At 46.9% G+C, this 14,011-nt stretch overlaps 1 protein-coding gene across 2 annotated transcripts in view; it reads right to left on the reverse strand.

The window, feature by feature from the left end:
* Dcakd (dephospho-CoA kinase domain containing) overlaps window positions 1-14,011 on the reverse strand; it is a 34,324-nt gene that overhangs the window by 16,347 nt on the left and 3,966 nt on the right. The window contains exon 1 of one of the 2 annotated variants that reach the window (NM_026551.3): window positions 6,657-6,754. The exons of the other annotated variant lie outside the window; for it this stretch is intronic. The gene's annotated coding sequence lies outside the window, so the exon portion shown is untranslated. Of the gene's footprint in view, window positions 1-6,656; window positions 6,755-14,011 lie in introns of those variants that run through there. 2 annotated transcript variants of the gene reach the window in all.

Genomic DNA, 14,011 nt, shown 5'->3' on the forward strand with positions numbered 1-14,011 from the left:
CTCGCAGAAGCCTGGAAGGGGCCTTGGGTCTCCTGGAACTGGAGTTACAATTAAGCTGCCTGATGTGTGTGCTGGGAACCAAAGCCTTCTCATCTCCAAAAATATCAATTTATCTTAACTGCAAAGCCATCTCTCCAGCTCGCTTTTTGTTGCTTGTTTTAAAATTAAGAAAATCTTATGGGAATCTAGGACAAAGCCATTGTGTTGGGCCTGCCTGGCTTCTATTTATGAACCTTATCTCTGACCTTTCACCTACTCCCCTCAAACCTATCCTAGGGCTGATGTCACACAGAAATCAATCTTTCTCCACTAGTGACCCATTGTTGCCTGAGAGATTTTTACATTTTATTGCTGTGTGCGTGTTCATTTGCCACAGATGCATGTGGTCAGAGGACCACCGTGGGAGCCTGAGAGGGAATGTTTCCTCCTTCCACACTTTTACCCATGGAGCCATCGCTCCAATCCTTATCTTCTATTTATTTCCTTTTATGTGTATACAGCCCTGTAAGTATAATATGCCATGTGTGTGTAGGTCACCAAGGAGAACAGAAGGTGTCAAATCCTCTGGAGCTGAAACTACAGGTGGCTGAACTGTATGGGTGTTGGGGACCAGACCTGGATCCTCTGGAAGAGCAGCAAGCACACTGAGCTAGCCAGCCGTCTCTCCCACCCACCCCCTTCCTTTTTACTTGACGTTGTTTGTGAGCGACTCCGTATGGCAAGGAGACGGGCACATGGCGCTTGCTCACTTTACGTAAGTCTTTCATCTTGGCTAATCGGCGGAACACTAGCATCTCTTTTTCTAAGTTGACAGATATCTTGATTTTAGGATCAACAATGCTAAGCCAGGTGTGACAGCACACAGCTGAAATCCCAGAACACAGGTAGAGATAAGTGTGGCACTAGCCAAGGGTTACATAATGTGACCTGCTCAAGGGCAAAACCAAGTCCAAGAAACTATCAACACGGAAATTACAACTGCTTCCCAACAGCAGGTAACCCAAAATGGCAGGGATGAGACTGCGATTAAGATCCTTTTATTATTTATTCATTTATTTATGTTTGATGTTCTTTTTCAAGACAGGGTCTGTGTAGCCCTGTCCTGGAACTTACTATGAAGACCAGACTGGCCCTGAACTCAAGAGATCCACTTGCCTCTGCCTCTTGAGTGGTGGAATCAAAGGTGTGTGCCACCACACTTGGCCTTTTCTTGCCTAGCTGGGGATCCAAACTCGGATCTTCACACTTGCACAGCAAGTGTTTTTACCCACCGAGCCATGGGCCCAGCCCTGAAAACTGAACTTTAATGGCAAAGATAACAGCTTATAAACCCAATATAGTTTTAGAATTAAAAATAGAAAAGGCGGCCACTCGTGGGGGCTCACGCCTCTAATTCCTGCACTAAGGACGCAGAGGCAGGAGGATCTCTGTGAGTTCGAGGCCAACCTGGTCTCTAGTGCTAGTTCCAGGACAGTCAGGGCATAGAGAAACCTTGGCTCAAAAAAAATAAAAAGAAAACGAAGTCCTAACACTGTATCCAATGACTTCAGATGACCAATTATAACTCCTACAATTAAATCTTCAGGATGGTTATTTTCAATTTAATGTCATCTGTAACTATAAAGATTTCTTTTTTTTTAAAGATTTATTCATTTTTATGTATATGAGTACACTGTAGCTGTACAGATGGTTGTGAGCTATCATGTGGTTGCTGGGACTTGAACTCAGGACCTCTGTGCTCTCTGGCCCCGCTTGCTCAGGCCCAAAGGTTCATTCACTATTATATGTAAGTACACTAGCTGTCTTCAGACACAGCAGAAGAGGGTGGTTGTGAGCCACCATGTGGTTGCCGGGATTTGAACTCAGGACCTTCGGAAGAGCAGTCCGGTGCTCTTAACTGCTGAGCCATCTCTCCAGCCCACTGTAAAGATTTCTAAATAAGCATTTTTCACTCTATTCTTCTACACTTTGACTTTTTGAAAAAAGGTTTATTTATTTTATGTATATGAATACATTGCAGCTGTCTTCAGACACACTAGAAGAGGGCGTCAGATCCCATCACAGATGGTTGTGAAGCCACCATGTGGTTGCTGGGAATTGAACTTAGGACCTCTGGAAGAGCAGTCAGTGCTCTTAACCACTGAGCCATCCCATACATTAACTTTTTTTTTTTTTTTTGGTTTTTGAGACAGGGTTTCTCTGTATAGCCCTGGCTGTCCTGGAACTCACTTTGTTTCTTGTAACATTAGATGTTACAATTTCTTTCCTGAGACTCCATGTTTAAATCCTTGAGTTCTTTGACAATATCCTACAAGTGAGTTTTAGAATCATGATGACACAGTAACAAAATCGCATCTCTGCTCAGGCAAAACCCCATCCGCATCTGCTTAAGCTTCACCCTAAGAGTTACCTTAAGGGCTGGAGAGATGGCTCAGTGGTTAAGGGCGCTGACTACTCTTCCAATGGTCCTGAGTTCAAATCCCAGCAACCACATGGTGGCTCACAACCACCCATAATGAAATCTGATGCCCTCTTCTGGAGTGTTTGAAGATAGCTACAGTGTAATAATAAATTAAATCTTTAACAACCATTTGTAAGCACTGTGTGTGTGTGTGTGTGTGGCTTTGCAGAGGCTTATAAACAAGTGACAGTAAAGGCACAGCTTCAATGCCCTCGGTAGGGTTGAGAGCTACTTCTTAGCTGCAGTGCCTACGGGAACCTGAGTGATTCACTTGCTCACTGCCTCCAGCCTGAACTCTCCCCCAGAGTTGCTCTGTAACATCTGCAGACACAAAAGCAATCATTTTCCCTTTAAGCCTTCATTTGTGGATAACACATCATCTTTTAAGATAATCGTTTCTCCTCGAGTGACCGTCTAAGTAGGACAAAGCAGAGATGGCGTGTGAATGCTTCCTTTAGAATCCTATCTTACATGAAGGAACACCAGCGGGTTACCTAACTGATCCACAGGCTTTGGGTTGCCCTGAAGCCTGGCCATGTGCACTTCTGGGTGGTTATTAGTAATTTCCCACGTTCTTTTGATCAGACACTGTTTGATCAAGGCATTTTACAAATTCCATCCCCATACTTCCCCCCCATGAACTGTTTCTGCCATTTTAATACAAACGGGTAGCTGGGCAGGTGTGGTGCCTCATGGCTAATCCCTGCGCTAGGGAAGATGAGGTAAGAGAACTGTCACAAGTCTCACACAGCCCTGAGCTGTATGAGGTCCTTTCCCAACCAGTCAATCTGCAACAGCAGCAAGGTAGTAGTCAGTCTGCAACAGCAGCAAGGTAGCAGTCAGTCTGCAACAGCAGCAAGGTAACAGTCAGTCTGCAACAGCAGCAAGGTAACAGTCAGTCTGCAACAGCAGCAGGGTAACAGTCAGTCTGCAACAGCAGCAAGGTAACAGTCAGTCTGCAACAGCAGCAAGGTAGCAGTCAGTCTGCAACAGCAGCAGGGTAACAGTCAGTCTGCAACAGCAGCAGGGTAACAGTCAGTCTGCAACAGCAGCAAGGTAGCAGTCAGTCTGCAACAGCAGCAAGGTAGCAGTCAGTCTGCAACAGCACCAAGGTAACAGTCAGTCTGCAACAGCAGCAAGGTAACAGTCAGTCTGCAACAGCAGCAGGGTAACAGTCAGTCTGCAACAGCAGCAGGGTAACAGTCAATCTGCAACAGCAGCAAGGTAACAGTCAGTCTGCAACAGCAGCAGGGTAACAGTCAATCTGCAACAGCAGCAAGGTAACAGTCAGTCTGCAACAGCAGCAAGGTAACAGTCAGTCTGCAACAGCACCAAGGTAACAGTCAGTCTGCAACAGCAGCAGGGTAACAGTCAGTCTGCAACAGCAGCAGGGTAACAGTCAATCTGCAACAGCAGCAAGGTAACAGTCAGTCTGCAACAGCAGCAAGGTAACAGTCAGTCTGCAACAGCAGCAGGGTAACAGTCAGTCTGCAACAGCAGCAAGGTAACAGTCAGTCTGCAACAGCAGCAAGGTAACAGTCAGTCTGCAACAGCAGCAGGGTAACAGTCAATCTGCAACAGCAGCAAGGTAACAGTCAGTCTGCAACAGCAGCAAGGTAACAGTCAGTCTGCAACAGCACCAAGGTAACAGTCAGTCTGCAACAGCAGCAAGGTAACAGTCAGTCTGCAACAGCAGCAAGGTAACAGTCAGTCTGCAACAGCAGCAGGGTAACAGTCAGTCTGCAACAGCAGCAGGGTAACAGTCAGTCTGCAACAGCAGCAGGGTAACAGTCAGTCTGCAACAGCAGCAGGGTAACAGTCAGTCTGCAACAGCAGCAGGGTAACAGGGCATCTACTCAGTTCTTAGGGTTTTTTTCCAATTAAATAAGATGTTTAATATGCAAAAATTCTAACAGTGACAAATCCTACCCCCCCCCCAAATCCCTGCCACCCACCTACCCACCCCATGCTGGTTCTCTGTGTAGCCCTGGCTGCCCTGAAACTTGCTCTATAGACCAGGCTGGCCTCAGATTCACAAAGAACCTGCCTCTGCCTCCCAAGTGGTGATGTACATCAAGCCTGGCTTAACAATTTAGAGAGCTTCCTCCAAAATTTTATTTTCCTTCAAAATATAATTTTAATTAAAAGTTTTTAAAAAGTTGCTCAATGTCTGCAGAGATGTCCCAGTGGTTAAGAGCACTGGCTGTGCTCGCAGAAGACCTGGGTTCAAATTTCAGCATCCACATGGTGGAGCCATCATCCAGTTCCGAGGGATCCGACCCCCCCCCCCTTCTTCTGACCCCAAGGGTACCAAGCACACTTTATAGTGCACAACAAGAAAAAACATTAAGAGAGAGAGAGAGAGAGAGACAGACAGACAGACATTCTTGGACTGGGAATGTAGCTCATTGACAGAGTATACTTATACTTGGTCAGCAAGCGTTAGTCCTGGATTCAATCCCTAGTACTGCAAAAACAAAGCAAATTTCTTGTTATTGGGGTTTGTTTTTTTTTTGGTAGGCTCTCATGTAGCCAAGTTGACCGCCAACTGACTACATATCCCAGAATCATCTCGAACTGTTCCTCTGACCTCTCCCTCCCAAGTGCTGGGACTACAGGATTGGACCACGACCCTTGGCTTCATTTAGGAAGCGGATATTCACACGTACATACAGATATAGAGGTAATGGTTGAGACGACTATGTCAAAGGGCTTTCCTCTGGGCTCGCACTGACACGGTATGTGTCTGTACTCATCGGTGCTCTAGAGACCAGGAACTCAAGGCTATCCTCAGCTGCGACACTGCTGGTTGCTGGAAGCCAGCATGACCATGAGACCCTCAACTCTAAATAAATAAATAGGATCGGGAGGTGGAAGCTGAAGGCTCAGGCTAGCCTTTCTCTCTCCCTTCATCTCCTGGCTGGTCTGTAAGAAAGCCGCCTGCCTCTGCCTCTGCCTCCCAAGTGCTGGGCTGAAAGGCGTGCGCCACCACTGCCCGGCAAAATAAAATATTCTAAACCAATACTGTCCAAAGATGTGCTTTTTTAACAGATGCTGAGGAACGGTGCAACATCAAGAGCCTCTGTTTTCTGTAAGGAAATCACCGTTTCTGGAGACACAGCACTTGCGCATTCGGTGCAGGGAACCGAGGCCGTGGCTAGGTCAAGGATGGAATTCTAACAAACTCGGCCGGAAAGCTTTGGAGTTACTCGGTGTTGGGTTCTGAATTCATTTTTGGTTGTTGCGCCATCATAAACGTTTCACTGTTGCCGCATCTTTAGCAGCTCAGTTAGCCCAGAGTCCATATGGGGTCAGCTCCCAGTTTACCAAGCTGTGGGTTAAAACATACACAACCCCACGCAAAACTCAAAATGTAAAACATCCAAATGCGCCATCTTTAAAATTGAAACACAATGGCTTGTAATTCACGGTGATGATAATAGTGGTGAAAACTATGAAGTTAACACCAGAGATGCTATCTATGTTTGCTTCCTCTGGGGCCAAAGGTCTTGCATTACGTAGCCAGGCTGGCCTGGATCCTTCGTTGAGAGCCTTTACTAGTTGATGAGTGGGAGACTCATGCCATCCACGGACCTAAATTAAACTAAAAGACTTCAGACGATCAACTAGTCTAGCTTCCCTGGGGAAGGAAGCCATGGGGGGGGGGGGGGGGGAAGGAAGGTCTGAATATCAGATGGTAGATACAAAACAGCATCTATAGGTTGCATCCCCACTTTTCAGATGGGCAAACTAAAGGTGGCAGAAGGTCACACGATTGCAAAAGGCAGAGGTTGGATTTAAAAATCGAAACTGAGTCCGACCACAGTGCTCTAAAGCGCAGAGACTTTGGCCGTAAACTCAGATTTTCCATCCTTTTCCAAGGCTATATCGAGGGAAATAACACTTGATTTCCCAGGTTTGTTATCAGGATGATGATTAAACGCGCTTGTTAGCCCCAGGTGAGCTACAAATATGTGCTTTAAAGAGAAGGGGGAAAAAAAAAAAGGCGCGCACAATGCGCCAACTCGGCCGCAGCATCCCGCGCTCCGGCGGGGGTCTCGCGCGCAGACCCCGGCCCGGCGGAGCGCCACCCGAGGAAACAAAGCGGCTGCTCGCCGCTGCCACCCGACCCGGTCCGCCCCTCCCCTCCCCCTCCCGGGGTTGGCGGCTTCCTTTCACCCGCGCCGCTACCTACCGGGTCTCCGACTCGGCCTCAGCCTCCGTCGCTAGCCCAATCTCCGCTGCGCTTACTGGCTGGCTCGCTGCACACAGGCGGGACTCGGGAGCGTGCACGCCGACCGGGCGTCCAGCCAGCGGAAGGGGCGGGACCGGAAGGCGGGGCAGAGTGCCGGCCGCGTGCAGGAGATGAGGTGGGCGTGGCCGGGCCGAGGTTTGGAGAGCTAGAGGTGGTCCAAGCTGAGTTTTTCTCTGTCTCTCTCTCTTTTTTTTTTTTTTTTTTTTTTTGATTTTTCGAGACAGGGTTTCTCTGTATAGCCCTGGCTGTCCTGGAACTCACTCTGTAGACCAGGCTCAGAAATCCGCCTGCCTCTGCCTCCCAAGTGTTCGGATTAAAGGCGTGCGCCACCACCGCTCACAGGCTGTCTTAAAACGTTTTTTTTTTTTTCTTTCCATTTTTTATTAGGTATTTAGCTCATTTACATTTCCAATGCTATACCAAAAGTCCCCCATACCCACCCACCCCTGTCTTAAAACTTTTAAGGGTTTATCAAAACTACCAGTCATCATGATCTGGACCTGACCTTTTCTTCTTTTTGAACTCTCTGTGAAATATTTTTACATGTGATGTTTTAATAATAGGACTACACTACCTAAAGTTACAGTAATTAGGAATACAGGCTGGCTTCGGAGGGGCAGATCAAGGAGGAAGGCTTCCCAACCCAGCGAGTTCCTCCAACTGTGTCAATACACTCCTTAAGTGTTTACTGTCGCTTGACCTTCATAGAACACTTTCTCTGTAGTCGGCTGCATCTCAGACAGTTGGCTACTCTTTAACTCGAGCCTTTCATCTGGCTGGCGTGCGTTCACCGCAGTCACCTCCTGTGGGGGTGAAAGCTCCAATTCGGGAGACTGCTCTTCAATATCTGAATTACTGGAACTCTTAGTTTTTGGATAATGGCTCCATCTGGTCTATTACCTGGTGTTATACCAGGCTCAGCCTTGAGGAGATAGACAGTCATATTACAATGAAAGAAATTAGGTATCCTGAATTCCTCCCAGCACAATTGGCCTTTTCCCATGTACCAAATAGTATTTATGACAGGGACAGAAATAAGAGGCCAGACCTGTCTTAAGTTATAAACCCTACTGCTTCCCATAGTTGAGGTTTTCCATACGATCTCCAGATGTCAGCCCCGGCTCCGATGCCCAGGAGCACTGGCCATGGGCACACAGCTACTTCAGATTCCATTTGCAGTAACGCAGTCTACTAATCCTGTTGAGTTCCAGTACAGGCTCTTCCCACCTCTGAGTTTGGAAATCGTCCTGTAATGTTTCTGCTCGTGGTTTTAACCCTTTCCTGCAATACATGGTTTTTCTTTACGAGAGTTTCCCACCCATTCCCTCTGTATGTCCTGTTTTGAAAGTGAACCCTCTTCCAAGGTGTTCTGGCTAGTTTTATGCAAACTTGTCAAAAGCTAGAATCATCTGAGAGGAGAGGTTTTTTTTTTTTTTTTTTTTTTTTCAATTGAAAAAAAAAATGTGCCTCAGCAGGCAGTGGTAACACACATCTTTTATCTTAGCACTCAGGAGGCACAGACAGGTAGGTCTCTGTGAACTGTAGGCCAGCCTGTCTACAGGGTGAGTTATAGAACAGCCAAGGCTACACAGAAACACTCTGTCTCAAAAAAAAAAAAAAAAAAAAAAAGAAAGAAAGAAAGAAAAAGAAAAAAAAAGAAGAAAAGAAAAAGAAAAATGTATGCCTCTATAAGATCAGGCTGTAGCAGGCAGGAAGACCTGTAGGGCATTTTCTTCATGATTAATGTAGGGGAACACAGCCCTTTGTGGGGTGAGATCACCTCTGGCCTTATGGTTTTGGGTTCTATAAGAAATCAGGCAGAGCAATCCACGAGAAGAAAGCCAGTAAGCATCACCCCTCCGTGACCCAGACATGAGCTCCCACCTCAGGGATCCTGCCCAGCTTGAGTTCCTGCCTCCCGCTTCCCTCGGCTGACTGTGAATCAGGACATGTGAGCTAGATAAACCCTTTCAGCCCAAGGTTGTTCTCGGTCATGGTGCATCAGCACAGCAGTGCACACTCAGCACGGTGGTGGCACAGTCACTAGTGCTCAAGGGAACCCTTCTTCATTTGTAAGGAATGCAGCTTGTCCTAGAACCCCTAGTCTAGGACTGATGCTGGTCTCTTTTGGCTCTAGCATGTGGCCAGTTTTGATTAATCTGCTGTGAATGTTGTTGCCACAGAACACTGATAGCTTTTGAATGCTTTGGATAAGATGGACCAACCTCAAATCTCTGGGTACGCCATACCAGAGTCGGCAAAGTAAAGGTGGCTCCTAGGCAGAAGGCTCAGTATGGCTGGAATTCGACTTCAAGTTACTTGTATGAATTGGAGTTCGTGTGTTTGCTAAGTATGGTTATTTCCCATCCTGTGGGCTAGCTAGCCACACTTACGGGCAAATGATCACCACAACAGGCGGTGTTGTGACAGGAAATCCAGGCAGCTGCAATGGATTAGCCATTATTATATCCAGGGATTCTCACTCATACTTTGTTACTGGAATATAAGGTTCATATTCACTTCTCTATGGGAAAAAAAAAAACCGGTGACAAAAATTACTGCCAGGAAGTAGATTTACAGGGCTGGCTTTAAGGAAAATAGAGGACACCTTTGTGTCTCAAATATGTATGGGGAAGGGCAAGAAGGGCTTTTATAGAACAAAGGGGTTCCAGATGGGCTGGAAATCTACACACTGTGGATAGTCTTTTGAGTCATGGCCCCTGTTTCTTCATCTCTCCTTAGAGAGTTGAGTAAACTGACTAGAATCTGTACTTTCTTTAGCCTTCTGGGGACTGAGGCAGAGGGATCAGGAATTCGAAGGCTAGCTTCAACTCCAGAGTGAGTTCAAGCAATCAGGCCAGTTCTGGGCCACATGGGACTCTGTCTCAAAGGAACACACATAAAAGAGACGGGGAGGATGGGGGGTTAGAAGACTAGGGTGCCTGGTCTGGTGACTCAGATCTGTAACGCCAGCCAGCTACTTGGGAACCTGAGGCAGAAGGAGCAAAAGGCTAATAAGGTCTGCCTAGGCAAGACTGAGTTCAGAGCCAACCTGAGGAAGTTAGAGACTCCATTTTCAAATAAAAATGTTAAAGGGCTAAGAATGTAGCTTAGTGCTAGAACACTTGGCCTGAAGTCCAAGTGCCAATTCCAGTATAGATAGGTAGATAGATATACAATAAATAAATTAGGGAAAGAACTTGGGAATGGGAAGAATGACAGTTTTTTACCTGCTGTCTCAATCCCAGTCCTGGAAACTCTCCCCTTACCTTTTAGGCCAAGGATGCTTATGCTGTCTCCAAACGAAAGGCATCTATCCTTTCACCCACCCCAACACAGTAGCTATGCAGCCTAGACTGGCCTTGAACTTGCAAATAGAGTTCATCTCACAATCAAATGGGCCCTGTGCTCCCCACATGCAGACAGGGTGTGAGCCTCCTCCACCATCTCTACTAACCAGACTTAGATGTATGCATCTTGCCCAGTACCTTACAATTCACCCTCAAACATGTTTTTCTTGAAATATTTGGGGTTCATGTGTGTGTGTTTTCAAGGTCAGAAGACAACTTGTAGGAGTTGGTTCTTTCCTTCTGCCCTGTGGATTATGGAGTTCAGTTCTGGTTTGCAGAGTTGGTAGTGAGTTCCTCTCCCTCTGAACTATCTTGCCAGCCCTTTCCCATGTCTTCCTGAAACTTTTCTTCTTTCCGACAAAGCCCCTCATACCTTATGTCTTTTTTCTTTTCTTCTGACTCACTTTGCTTATATGCATTAGCATGCCTGGGGAATATTTCCTGGAACAGAGCCACAGAATAACTCCCTACACCAAGACAGCTTGTTGCTATCACTGAAGTTCACTTTCAGAAGAAAGTTCTTCCTTAGGAAATAGCTCTCTTGGTTCTAAGGCAGGGGACAAAGAAGACTAAGTCTCTTATTCTATAAAGCCAGCTCTAGAGTCTCAGTCTCCGCCCTGTAACAATTGATTTACAGCGCCTGCTGGTGGTAGCCCACACCTTTAATTCTGGTGCTCTGGAGGCAAAGGCAGATGGATCTCAAAGTTGGAGGCCAGCCAACTTAGGATCTAGGGTGAGTTCCAGGACACCCAGGGCTACACAGAGAAACTCTTGTTCCCTTTGGGCAGTCTCTCTCCCCACCACAGTGCTGGGGTTAAAGATGCATGCAGCCATACCTGGCCTTTTCCATGAATACATGAATGCTGAGGGTTCAAACTCAGGTTTGCAGAGCAAGCAAGCACTCGACCTCACTGAGCTAACTCCTCAGTCTCAACCTTTGTAGTTCTGAGGCGATGCCATCAACAACTCTTTCAACCCACCTACTTCCCAGTATTCGAGAGAGTGACAATAACCCTCGAGTTGACCCCAACTTAGGCCATGATCTCATTTCATCCTGACAGTGATTTAGTTCCATCTGGACCCTTACTTAGCATCTAGCCTAACAGATCACATGGCTTCAAGCTTTGTCTGAAGAGGCCATTAGAAATGACTCCTTCCACTTCTACTTCCTAAAACTAAATCTATTCTCCATGTTTACTTTAAATAAATATTAATACACAATTAAACTTATACCACACTTTACAAATACCATTAATATTCATTCTTTATTTAAAACCTTTCACAGCTGGGTATGGCAGTACGTGTCTGTAATCCCAGTATTCAGGAGGCTGGGCAGGAGGTTCATGAGTTGAAGGCTAACCTGGGCTACCCATAGAGTTACATCCAGATACTGTCTCAAAAAGAAAAAAGAGAGAGAGAGGAAGAGAGAGAGGGAAGAGAGGGAGAGGGAGAGGGAGAGGGAGAGGGAGAGGGAGAGGGAGAGGGAGAGGGAGGGAGAGAGAAGGCTGCTAAAAGCATAACTGTCCCCTGGGTTCTCACAAAGTCCAAACTCCTTAGCTGGCCTCACAGCCTTTGTAACTTGGCCAGTTCATCACTGCAGATATATTTCCACTCAAATGATGCCCTGTGCAAGAGGAAGGACAGATAATATGATTCATGCCCAGCTCTGTGTTCAAACATCCCATCTAAGGTCCCAACTCCACCTAAGCTGCATCGACACTGGACAGACAAACCATTGAATGAAGACTGACAGTGATAGCAGGTGGCGTTGATCAACAGGACGGGATGCTAGCAAGAAAGTGCTGTACAGACACACAGCCCAGCATGTGCTCTGTGTCCCTGAAACACACACACACACACACACCCCTGACATGTGCTCTGTGTCCCTGGTACACACACACCCCTGGCATGTGCTCTGTGTCCCTGGTACACACACACCCCTGGCATGTGTTCTGTGTCCCTGGTACACATTCCCCCCCTCCACCCCGCATGTGTTTTGTGTCCCTGGGTACACATCTCCTCCCCCCACCCCCGCATGTGCTCTGTGTCCCTGGTACACACACACACACCTGGCATGTGCTCTGTGTCCCTGGTACACACACACACACCTGGCATGTGCTCTGTGTCCCTGGTACACACACACACACCTGGCATGTGCTCTGTGTCCCTGGTACACACACACACACCTGGCATGTGCTCTGTGTCCCTGATACACACATACACACCTGGCATGTGCTCTGTGTCCCTGGTACACACATACACCCCTGGCATGTGCTCTGTGTCCCTGCTGGTCCTTTACTTGTCAGCACTACAACCCTATCCCTTCTTTGCTACCTCTTGCTCATGCTTAAATCTAACAATTTTGTTGTTGTTACTTTTGTTTCTTTGTTTCTAGGGACAGAAAACAAACCCAGGATCTCACACATGTTAGACAAAGGTTCTGCCATTCAGCCCCACTCAGCAAATTTTAAGTATGTGCTGGCCTAAGGGATACACAGAACTGAGGAAAATCCAACCGGTTCTCCCACCTCATACAACATAAGTTCTTGAGGTGGATAACCACATACACTATAGCAAATCTGCAGTTTAGCTTAGGAGGTGGTGTGTGTGTGTGTGTGTGTGTGTGTGTGTGTGTGTGTGTATAGAATCCTAGAAGTTACAACGAAGAAAGTCCAGAGTTTAAGCAGCTTCTAAAAGCCAAATGTAAAGTATATTTTATGGGGCTAGAGATGTGGCTCAGTTGCAGAAATGTGCTTATGCAGTACCTACAGTGCCCTGGGCAGAATCTCTAGTGCCACATAAACTGGACATAGTGATGCATATTTATAATCTCAGCACTGGGAAGTAGACAAAGGAAGATCAGAAGTTCAGGGTCATCTTGATGCATAGCAAGTTCAAGGCTAGCCTAGGATACATAAAACTCTGTCTAAAGAAAGAAGGAGAGATAGCCCAGTGGTTAGAACCACTTGCTGCTTTTCCCAGGGTCCAAGTTTGGTTCCCAGCATGCATGTGGCGTTCACAGCCATTAGTAACTCCAGTTCTGGGGAATCAGACTTTTCCTTCTGGCTCCCAGGGTACTAGGCACACAAGTAATGCACGCGCGCGCACGCACACACACACACACACACACACACACACACACACACACACGCGCGCGCACACACACACACACACACACCACTTATACACATAAAATAGAAATAAAAGTTTAAGAATGCTAAAGTCTGCCTTTTTCCTCCTGGAAACTTTATCCTAAAGTCCATATTCTACCTCTCTTCAGCCTAACTCTCTCCTACTTTTCTTTCTTTTTTTTTTTTTTTTTTTGAGACAGGGTTTCTCTGTATAGCCCTGGATGTCCTGGATCTCACTTTGTAGACCAGGCTGGCCTCGAACTCAGAAATCCACCTGCCTCTGCTTCCTGAGTGCTGGGAATAAAGGCGTGCGTCACCATGCCTGGCCTCTCCTACTTTTCTAGTATTACCTTTGCCTCTGTCTCTGTCTGTCTGTCTCCCTCCCTCCCTCCCTCCCTCCCTCCCTCCCTCCACTCCCCTACCCCCTGTAGTACTTAGAATGGAACCCAGGATCTCAGGCATGCTAGACAAATTCCCTACCACTGAATTTTCTTTAGTTCAGTGGTATTGGTTATTTTTCCACAGGGTCTCACTAAGTTGGCAGGCTGGCATTGATCTACTACGCCCCCTCTCCCCAGCAGATGGGATGACAGGCCTGTACCAATAACCTAGCTTCCAGTCTTGACTTGCAATATGTTCCTCAGCCTCCAACCTACAGCTTTATGAATTCATTATGGTAGTGCAAAAGCTCTGTCCTGGGATACGAGATGGTTCAGTGTGTGTGTGGGGGGGAGGGGGGGATGCTGTGCTCAGCACGGTGACCCATGCCTTTAATCCCTGCAGCTGGAAGCAGAAGCAGGGAGATCTCTGAGTT

This window comes from Mus musculus, chromosome 11 (assembly GCF_000001635.26).
Source record: "Mus musculus strain C57BL/6J chromosome 11, GRCm38.p6 C57BL/6J".
In the NCBI taxonomy this organism is placed as follows: domain Eukaryota; kingdom Metazoa; phylum Chordata; class Mammalia; order Rodentia; family Muridae; genus Mus; species Mus musculus.